This window comes from Cygnus atratus, chromosome 2 (genome assembly GCF_013377495.2).
Source record: "Cygnus atratus isolate AKBS03 ecotype Queensland, Australia chromosome 2, CAtr_DNAZoo_HiC_assembly, whole genome shotgun sequence".
Lineage (NCBI taxonomy): Eukaryota > Metazoa > Chordata > Aves > Anseriformes > Anatidae > Cygnus > Cygnus atratus.
This window is the reverse complement of record NC_066363.1, coordinates 39,523,975-39,535,655: the sequence shown is the minus strand read 5'-3', so window position 1 is coordinate 39,535,655 and position 11,681 is coordinate 39,523,975. Positions and strand designations below refer to the sequence as shown.

Genomic DNA, 11,681 nt, shown 5'->3' with positions numbered 1-11,681 from the left:
GTCCATACCACTGCAGTGAAGTTTTCCATCCCAGGTGCAGGACATGGCATTTGTTTTTGCTGAGCTTCCTGAGATTCCTGTCAGCCTGTATCTCCAGCTTGTAAAGTCCCTCAGTGGCCCTGTACTCCAGGAGATCAACCTTTCCCACTCATTTGGTATTGACCACAAATTTGCTGAGAGTTCACTCTGTCCTGCCATGCAGGTCAATAATGAAGACATCAAATATTATTGGTGCCAGTATTGACCCTTGATGAGCACCATGAGTAAGTAGGCCCCAGCTGAGCTTTGTAGAGCCCTTGTATTGCCACGTATCCATCTAATGTATATTCCACTTATCCAAACCATATATTTTCAGTTTGGCTTGACAATGTTGAAAGGTACTACAAAATCCAGGTAGCTATAGCAGGAGCCTGTTAAGATGTCACTTGTCACCTCTGATCCTTATCCATAAGTTCTTGACTGGCACATCACCAGTTCCCAGGCAATTTTCCATGCATTTTAGTAGTGTTTTTTTTTTTGTTTGTTTGTTTGTTTTGTTTTTTACAACAATTCTGGTGCACAAGCAGTCCCACCACATCTGTGTAATCCTAATGAGCTCATAGCTCTGCAGCTGTCCATGGACTTTTTATTGTCTCTTCATTTCCCATGCTGTATACATGTTTACAGGTACTTGAGGAGGACTCAGTGAAGCTGCTTTCACAGGACAACTGTGAGGACCTCCCCCACAATGCTGTCTATCACACACCTCCTCACTTCAACCCATGCGTCACTTCTTACCAGTCTCTGGTTACCATCCCCATCTTAACCTCATTACTGGATTAAGAAATGTTAGTAGAGATGCTCTTGCACCACTTTGTCAGGTGGATCCTGCCTCTCGCCATCTGACCTTACCTTAATTAGAGGGGCATAAATTATGAAGATGCTCACTAGATTTTCTGAAGTAATGGGTGAAAAAACTTAATTTATAATAGGGGGAACTAGAAACATATGAATAGGTGAACACTTCTTAAGACATGACTAGATCTTATTTTCCTGAAATGATTGAGTTATTTATAATTTAGGAGATGCTTGTCTAAGATAAGATAAGTTAGTACAAGGAACTAATATTCTCAGAAATCTTGAAGAGCTGCATTCCATGCTATTCTGTTTCCCATCTTCTGCCACTTTTCATGGTTGACTTTTCTCTCTCTCTTCCTCAAATAAATGTAGCAGACAAACTATATCTAAGCCTAATAGGATTTGAAAACTGTCCAATATGTGTACTTCTGATTCAAAATGAGATCACTACAGGAACCTAGAGTGTTTTGTGGATAAGTGCTATGCTGAAATAAATCAATATACAAGCTTCCTTCCTGTCTTATCAAATACCCAGCTATCTGGTGACATAGATTGCCTCTGTGAAAAGAAGATTTTTATCCTCCATTCTGTTAGTCTAGAGCATAGCTGTCCAGAATGGCTTTTTTTTTTTTTTTTTTCCTAGTAGAAGCTTTTTGTATATCAAATGAAACTACTAAATGTCTTCACCAAACTAGGGAAAATTGAGAGATCTGTGCCTGGATCTCTCTCCTTCTGCAGAAAACAACATTCTGTGGAAAATGTGCTCATCTCCACCAATTAGACTGGGAGGGTAGACATCTTTTTCACAGGAACTTCTGTTTCTTCTCTCTCTGTTGACTTTTGGGATGAATCATCAGCAAATGCTGGAATTTGGGCAGAATGACTGCAACATTTTATAAAGTCTGACACATATTTGGTATTACAGAAACTGGATGATTATTACACAACTTCAGGCAACCAAGGGTTTGTATATGTATATCTGTCTCATGAGACAGTTGTTTTCCTGTTCACTTCTTAGAAACAGCATGATAAAAGTTCCAGACCAATAATGAAAAGGCAACCATGTGAGTAAGTAGACCAGTCCCACTCAGCTTTGCTTTTCTCTCCAAGGTAAGGTAATATCTTTCTGTTTTGCTGCCATGGAGCAGTTGCCAAGTAATTCTAGCTGTGAGCACAGTATACAGGAAATAAGTAGAAATGAAGATGAAGAAGCAGTTAAATGACCGTCTTTGCTATATTCTATTGTCCTAAAACCATCTGGTATACCCAGCATCTAAGACAGAAGAGAGCAGAATGGTCATCATGCCATGAGAGGCCAGTAAAGAATGTTGCTTGGAACACATGATGCTGATTTGCTCTTAAAACAGTGAGAAATAAAAATATGGAAAGAAAGTCTCATTGACCAAATCCTGGTTAGAATTCATAAGCTGTTATAAAAATAAACAAATAAATAAATGTGTCCCTGCACTTTACTAAAATATATCTCTTTAACATTTTTCACAAAAATCCTATCCCAAATTACATAGCTTAGTATTGAATTACATTTAACTGGAAGATTGTTCCTAGAAGTTTACTTGTAATCCCTCAAAAATAAACGAGATAATAGGAAATGATGTACTTACGTTTCTCTCTGTTATGGAAAATCAAACTGTCAGTCCAGCTTGATAGTATATGAAGAAAGCAATTGAGCAGTCCTAAACTCTAAAACTGCTTTGAGATTTGTTGTTCTGTATCAAAAAGGATCATTTTGTCTTTTTGATTGTTTGTTTGTTTGTTTGTTTCTCTCCTTTTATTTTGTCCAGAATAGATGGATCTAGATACACAGAAACCAGAGGAAATCAATGGGGAGTTGAAGAGTAATTTGATTGCTGAGACCAGAGTGAATACAGTTTAAGACTGATCTCCAAAAATATTTTAGGAGGGGTTGGCTAGTGGAAGTATTATCTCTGAGTGTTTCTGTCACTCTCATCACCTCTTATGAATCTGTTGCAGACTGTGAAGACCTTAAGGTGAGGATCTTAGACTTTATGTCAAGCATAACAGAGCTGGTATTTGACTGTGAACTTCAGATGCTAGAACAAGAAAAAATGTTATCCAACTTCTTCATGGTTGTTTGAGTTTAGAAAACAATGACATGAGGGGAAATGAAAAAAGCTTCTCTGAATTTTATCCAAGAAACTACACCTAACTACAGAGGGATCTTGATGCAGTCTGTTTTCTGATAGGACCTATTTTAGGCTTTTTGATGCAGTCTGTTTTCTGATATGACCTATTTTAGGCTTTTTGCTTGTAGAAATTAAAAATGTAATGGCTAGAAGAATGCATTGTTTTTTGTTTTTTTTTTTTCTATTGTTTTTCAGATGTCTGCCTAATTGAGCACAGCTGTGCAGTGGCACAAAACTAACCAGGAAATGAGCATTTTGATAATTTCACATTTCTAAAGCACCTCTTAAACATCTCATGTGAAAATAGCAGTCGCAATACCTTTAGAGATCAACAACATTGAACCAGATTTATCATACTGAGCTGTCTCCTGCAGGCATTTAGAAAAATCCACTTTCAAGACAAATTAGTAAAGGTTCCCTCAACTGTAACTGTCTTGTAACATAAACAAAATGTGTGTGGAATAGAGACAAACTTTTCCAAGCTGCTCCAAGAATGAATTCTTGTCTTTTCACTAGTCTACTGCCAATGAAGACTTCATATTTTTTTGTTTTATAACAATCATCTCTACATCAGTTTTCCATTTGGGACTATAGCCAGTGGAAAAGTGTACAGACTTATGAAATACTCTGAAGTAATTCATAATGTGTTGCTTTTTGTGAACATCCTGTTTGTGATTTCAGTCTTCATCTTTACAAGTTAAAGAGCTGATTCCTCATTGAGCCATATCCTCAGAGGACATAAAATAGTCTGACTAAGTGCACTGATATAAGTCTGTTGAGTCACACTTTTCTTAAAAAAGGATTAATTTAGAGATTGCTTTTCTTTTTGATTCAGATTCAAAACTAGAATGGAGGTCATGAATTCCTGAATGTGAGTTTTAAGCAGGGTCAGAAATCTGAGCAGAATAGCTCATGTGTGCCCAAACTTTGTCATTCATAATTCTTGGCTGAACTTTAATCCTAAACCTAACCCCAGATATCTAGTACAGAAACACTGTTCTTTTGAATTTAATCTTGATATGAACAGATCTACTCCAAACATCTTGATTCCTTCTATACTAATTTTGTAGTTCAGTAGTGTTTCTCACATACCACTAATCTTCTGTTCCAGAAAGTGGACAATAGAGTAAAAAGAGAGATCTTCATGTTCTCATCCATGGTAAAATATCTTTTTCTGAAGTCTGGTTTTCTTTCTTTCCTTGAGTGTAGTCAAGTATCATTAAAAGGAACTTTAAATATAGTCAGGCTTTCATAACTGGAGCTTGTAGACTTCTGTGGAGATCTAAGTCACAATATGCATTTCACTAGTTTATTATGCTTTTGTATATCTTGTTTACTTTGTGTGCATTTTTGGTGATAAAAATGTAGCCTTATAGGCATTCTGAAATGATTCTGAGTTATAAAAATAAATCAGACCAAGAGTTTCTTCAGCTACCCCCTAACACAAGTTCTGGGTAGGCCACTAAATGCACGTTTACCTTTTTAAAAATCTGTTTATTCTGAAATGAATACAGCTCTCAAATTTGATTGTACTTTTTCACATACAACATGCAAGAAACAATAATGTCTCTGGTGTGAAAGGAATGTACTTTCAAATACTCCATTTTATCCTCTACACCAAACTACAATTGCTATGTTTTGAATAGTCTTTGTGTTTTCTTTTGTTTTGTTTTGTCTTGTTTTGTTTTGTTTTGATTAAGAAAAATATGATGCAATTATAGGAGACTAGACTTTCAAAGTCTTTCATTTATTCAAACTTGGTTGGAATGGCTTGGTCTGTAACATTTTTAAAGTAATATTAAGGGTCTGAAGATGCCTATACATATCAATTTCTTGGGGTGGGTATGGGTTACACTCATTTCTTCTTTTAACCAAAAGTAGAAAGGCTAGGCAGAAGGTAACCTGTGAATGTAAAGTAAACATTTACAACTGTTTTCCCCAAGTATGACACAGAATTTTATCTCATGACCTCATATCCCAATAACTCTTAGGAGGTTTGTGACAGTCATATAGAAAATTTTGTTAATCTTTTCCCTTCTTTCCATTTATTTTTCTTTTTTTTCTCAGTCTAATTTCTAAGAACCAAAACAAAATTACAGTTCATAAATAAATAGATAGAACCACGTAAGAATTACAAAATTAAAAAAAAAAATCATTGCCAAAGTAGATGTTTCTCAAGGAAAACAAATTTTCTTTTTTTTTCTTTTTTTTTTTCAATAAACCTTATTTTCTTATGATAAAATTTCAGTTACATATAGTGGCAACTAAAAATTACAGTATTATAACTTTTACTTCTTTTACAAACTCAAAATGAAGGCTTAATTTTTTCAGTAGGAAAAAATGAATAAAATTCTTAGTAAGTACATCTATATTTTAAGCACTGTATCCCTCCTAACTCACTATTAGGCTTTTCATTATGACCATCCTTAGGCTCATTTTAGATTGAATTGGGAAATAACTTTCACTGTTGCATGACCTTGTTAGCAGCATTTACTGCCTGAGCAGGAACTAACAGAATCTTCCTCTGGATATTTCAAGACTCATAAGATGTTCCAACTTTAATTAACAAATTTAATTAATATATGGCAGTTTGAATTTTTTCTGTTTCCTGTAATCTTGTGCATGGCCTATCTTAAAAACTTTTTGCACAGACGTGAGAGAGCTCCCCTGCAGAGTACTATAGGGCCAAGTGAACAATTATGGTCATGGCAGGTTCTCAAGGCCAAATTGAAACTAATTATTATCTTTTAATACAGTTTCTTTTCTGCTGTGAATACTTTATAATACATTCAGTCACGTCGCATGATACCTATACAGTCCAGCAATTAGAAAACATCCTTACTTTCTCTCTCTCTCTCTCTCTCTTTCTTTTTTATGTAGATTTTTTTATTAATCTAAATATTAGTCTTTTTATTTGTAGCTAAACCAGCACATGCCATCTTCAATTTTTTTTGTCAGTTTTAAAGAACACTTCTTACCTCAGAACTGCCCCCTCCTTCTTCTACAGCATATTGATATAAATGTTGCAATAAAGATTTCTCATGTTTTTAACTTTGTGCTTGTTATATGTGCATTGACCACCAAACAGAAATATATATATATATATATATATATACATATAGTAGGATAATAAAATGAAATTTTAAAGGTTTGGTTTGGTTTGGTTTGGTTTGGTTTGGTTTTCTTTTGAGCATAGTGTAAGGAGTTGTGGGATTCCAGAATATTTCTTAGAGCAGGAAAGTCAGATTAAGAAATTATTTTTAAGTATTAAAGAGTTTGTGATTATGGCTGTGAAATAATTAAGCAAATCAGAGGAGGGGTAGCAGTTGAATTAATGTTGCTTAACATCAGTATAGAACTTCAAAGCTCTTTAAAAAAATGAATTAATTGAGTTCACTGTGTAACTCCCAGGAAATGATTCCCTCAGCATGTACAGTCTTTCCTTTCTGTTCTCAGACCATCCATAGGCAACTTTTATTTTTTTTAATGCATTTATTGCTCATACTCTCATGATAAGTCTTGTACCTGTGTTGTTAAAATATAGCTAGCTATCAAATACCCCGTACCAGACATTAAGTCATGTTATAATGCGGTAGTGTCTCTATTCTACAACTGATAGATGCAGGTAGACTTTGAAGAAATTGTTTCAGTGTTGAATCTATGAGGAAGAAATAACAAATAAGTAGGACTAAATTTTTGTAAAACCAGGAGGTTTTATTTCTGGTTTCTGTGGTTTCCCTCATTGTCCTATTCCTCTTCTTTCCTATATGATGAGTTTTCACAGTCATTAGTTCTGATTTGTGTGTTGCTTGATGATCAGGAGGTATGTTTATTTTGATCAAATCACACTTAGCCTTTTGATGGCATTTTGAATAGAAGGTAGAAAATTAATGCATGACTGTTAATTTGCAGTGGGCATGCTGCCTGGATTCCCAGGCTGTCCTGTGCCCAGCCCTCTGCTGTTTTTTTCCCAGCACAACCTGAGATACCAGCCATATGACTTTGCAGACATAACTGCTGTGCTGCTCTGATTTTTTTTTTTTAATTTATTAATTAATGTATTTGTTTTTTAAGTCAGCTACTACCTCAGCTAACAGCCTTATAAAAACTATGTTTTTGTGCCTCTCCCAGGTCATCCTTCCATTAGGGCTGAAAGAACAGCAGATAATCATTGTCTCTTTAGGGCAGCTGTAGTGATACAGCAGGATGCACAAGTAGTGAAGTGCCCACATTAGGACTCCTGGAGCCTGGAGGGAATTTGTAGATTCAACACAAGCAACATAAGGTCAGAAGCAGAAAGAGGGAGAGGAATGTGAAAAAAAAAGCTGCCTGCATTGCTAGCATATCTAGGTGATGAGTGAGTCCTCACAGTAATTCTTACAGATCATAGCATCGTAGAACGGCTTGGTTTGGAAGGGACCTTAAAGACATCTAACTCTAACCCCCCTGCCATGGGCAGGGATGCCACCCACTAGACGAGGTTGGCCAAGGTCCCATCCAGCCTGGCCTTGAACACCTCCAGGGATAGGGCATCCACAACTTCTCTGGGCAGCCTGTTCCAATGCCTCACTACCCTTACAATGCAGAATTTCTTCCTAAATATCTAGTCTATATCTATCCTCTTTTAGTATAAGACCATTCCGCCTTGCCCTATCATTATCTACCCAAGTAAAGAGTCCTTCTCCATCTTTTTTATAAGACCCATTTAAATACTAGAAGGTCACAATGAGGTCTCTCCAGAGTCTTCTCTTCTCCAGGCCAAATATCCCCAGCTCTTTCAGCCTTTCTTAAGACCTAAGTGAGCAGTCTCTCTGCTGTTGCAAATGTGGCAGGATCACCAATGAACAGAGAAATTCATCAAAGGGAGATAATGTTTATAGAGATCTGTACTAAGAAGTGAAGTCAATAGGTGATTCTTTTGGGCTTACCTGTCTTTAACTCATGCTAGTTTCAGTTTGCTTTCTTAATGCAAAGAAGACTAGAAATGCCACCATAAGGGTGTCTTTGATGAAAGACACCAAGAAACCTGATGTTTTCTTAGCTTGCAGCACTTACAGCACAGCAGGATCAGGCCAAAGAAAAGAACTGAGACAGAGTGATACTTGGCCATGTCTGGAGCAGGGGAAATGAAAGCCTCTTTGAATCATTCCTAACAGTTACCCTTCAGGCTGTTTCATCACTGCTCTGCTGGGTCAGAGTATTCCTGTTTAAATGATCACTCCAAGGTCATACAAAGTGTCAAAAGCAAACATTTTAATGGAAACAGTGGAGGTCCTCATTCTGTTGCACAGGTTAAAAAAATCTAGTTTGTCACTAAAGGGTACAGCTGCTAAACTAGTCTTTGTACTGCTCTCCTTTAAACAGTCCTAGTGCTAGTAGGGGAGCAGAGTTAACAGTTCATGATATAAAGAGTTTCAAAACACTAGTCGTGGAAGTGACTGTGACAACCCCTAGATGTGGCACAAAAGTCTCAGCCCTGGCAACAGAGTTCTGTGATGGAGCATCAGAATGTTTCATAGAGAAAAATCCAAAATAACGGGGTGTGGGGATAGTGAGGGAATCTGTGGTAAATATCAGGGTTGTATTTATCTTAAGGATAGATGACTCTGTTAACCATTTAAGGTGTTGTGTAAATTCCTACCCTACCATATTGTTTACAAATAAGGCTAAGACTGAAAATTCACTGAATATTTTTCAATAAAACATACCTCTCTTTTTATTTTGTACACTGTAATGATGAATTATTTACAGTGCTGGGGCCTCTTAATTTATCCTGTACCCACAGTTGCAAGGACTCTGTTACCATCCTATGCCTATGCTCTATACGACATTATTATTATGAAGTCACAGATAGTCCTTTGTGCACTGAATAACTACTGTTTTTTACTGCATATTACTTACAAAAATATATCAGAATTATCATAGCAATAGACATTGCAGCACACAATCACACAAAGCTAAACAAAATCTAAAGAAATTGGTAGTAGTTACCTAGTAACTAGAAAATTGCTGTTAGCTAAACAAACTATAACAAAGATCTAGCAAGACAAACCAGGCCTGACAAATCCTACTTCTGATAATTTGCAGCATAAATACAAAGCTTGTGGCCTGTCAGTGGTGATGACAATAACATGTTACTTGGATCATGAGGCTACAACACACAAACACGAGTATAAATATGCAGATGCAAACACACCCACATACATTTACACCTCAAATAAGTGAAGTCATGAAGTCTTATAGTTCCTGTTGCCAGAGAACTGAAATCAGTAAATAAAGCACAAGGATTTTCTTCCAGTCAGAATATTCTGTTGGAAAAAATTACACAAATTTCTTTTGGTTGTATATGTTCAGATTGTAATGAAAAAAATGCCTGTAGATTTATGGATCACAGTCTCGTGCCCAACAGGTATTGTGCTGGAGTATAACCCTTTTTAAATCAGATGCAAGTCTTAAGTTAAACTCAAAATATTTTCATGTAAAAAGGATTTTTTAAATCATTTTTAACACACATGATTAAAGTGGTAATTTTCTGGTACACCTAAAACCAAATCACGAGCCTGATACTAAGGAACTTGAATAGATATACAATTATATATTTAAGAGGAAGAATTAAACCTCATCTTAATTTTCTAATATCTGTGGATTACATTACATATAGCAAAAAAAAAAAAAAAAAAAAAAAAAAGATCATAATGTGGGTTTATCATAAAACAAATTTTATTGTATCTAAACAGGGAATATTTCTCTATGAAAAAGAACTCTTCCAATTAGTAAGCCTGAGATGAATTGGCCTATTACATGGAATAGGATGGAAAGGACTCTTAGTCTTTAACAAAGACTAAAAGTTTGTTGTGCGTTGTTGGGCCTTTTTCCACTCATCTTAATTTTTACCTTAAGAAATACAGATATGAATCTAATTTTCTTCAGTTTTGTGGGCAAAGTGAAAGGAATAACTTTTAAGCCTGTGAACAGCTTAATTAAAATTATAATTTTGGCTGATAAAAGTACTGGCATTGATGCCATATAGTTGGGGTAACCTGCGGATATAATACCAGGGAGGATTTTCATTAAAAAGTAGATAGATATATAATCAACATACTAGATAGACTGAAAGCTTGTTTTTAAAATGTAGTGGCAAGTGAATCCCAATGATGTGAGTGTGATTTTTTGTGAGCACCATAGCACCCAGTCCTGGGCCTTTTTTTTTTTTTTTAATTTTAAAATCAGCAATATCTTGAAGAAAATGTAGCATATGTATAAATGTAAAGATTGTTTATAAGTATGTAAAGTATAAAAGTATAAAGTATATAGGCTACACAGATATTGTGAAAGTGGTAAATAGTGATAACGAATAGTTGCCATGGTTAGCTGAACCCAAGTGCTACATAACAGTGAAATGGAAGTCACACTTAGAAAGAGAAACATAAGCTGTACCTGCAGGAGAGACCCATACTTCAAATGAGCAAGACGAAAAAGATTTGGAAAGCAGTGGATTATAGTAGCTCACCAGCTAATCAAAAAAGCCCAATGTGACAAAATGTAGTCAATGAGTTGATGCAAATCCTGGACCAAGAAAAGTCAAAAGAGGAAGAAATTGTACCACCATCTCATGGTGAAGAGACCCTCAGTCTAACGTCTGCACATGAAAAGGTCTGGTAATATAAAGAAGGATCTAAAAAAAGCTGAAGGATTAAAGAGGAGGAAAACATATCTTAGAGAGAGAGACTCTTCAGGTGCTCCATTGACTTAACATATCAAAGGGAAGGTTAAGGGGTGTCTTTCTCCAAACCTTTAAGTGTCTTGAAGTCTAGGAAGTGGAAATCTGGTAACACAGACTTCTTCTACCTGGCTGGTAGACATGTGACATGATGTAATGACTGGTAGCTGAAACCAGAGAGATACAGCAAAAATAAAATGCACATTTCTGACAGTAAAGATAATGGATCCTCAAACCTACACACTTGGATGTAGTTGCTATCATTAGAAATTTTAAACAATGCCAGGATACAAGTATAAGGAAAACATTATTTTACCCAGGGGTCAGACTACATGATCACGATACTCCATTTTGACCATTTTATGTATAAATCTGTGGAAGTGAAAAACTGTTGATTCATTTAACAAAAATTTCCCTTTCAAAATGTTTATAAATCACCAAAGGTAAGTTGTTGCTAAAAATAAAAAATAAAAATAAAATAAACAACAACAACAACAGCAACAAAAATAATAATTGTTTTGAAACTATATTGGGCATTGAGCACCTTATGTAAACAACTGCTTATAATATCTGTGTGGTGGTTTAATTTCACTAGTCTACAGTCTGTGTGTTATTCCAGCCACCACTAGATCACAGTCATAATAACTTTTGGAAACATTCCTGAACTACTTTTTTCTCTTTTTCTGTTACCCAGAGCATAGGTGACTTCAGATATCCTTTATGATGTAGGGTTATGACTGAAAATTTATAAAGCATGATAGAATCAGAGAATCAGAGAAACATAGAATCAAAGAATCATAGGATCATAGAATCAGAATCATAAAACAGCTTGGGTTGGAAGGGATCTTAAAGACCATCTAGTTCCAATTGGCCTGCCATGGGTAGGGGGACATGTCCCACCAGACCAGGCTGCCCAAAGACTCATCCAACCTGGCCTTGAATACTTCCAGGGGTGGGGT

The 11,681-nt window shown here is 35.8% G+C and overlaps 1 long non-coding RNA gene across 1 annotated transcript; it reads left to right on the top strand.

The window, feature by feature from the left end:
• The first annotated feature begins 1,684 nt into the window (after positions 1–1,684).
• Positions 1,685–6,060, top strand: LOC118252823 (uncharacterized). Its single transcript, XR_004780276.1, has 3 exons — positions 1,685–1,947; positions 2,645–2,846; positions 3,198–6,060. It is a non-coding gene; the product is annotated as an uncharacterized LOC118252823 (long non-coding RNA).
• Positions 6,061–11,681: the final 5,621 nt, after the last annotated feature.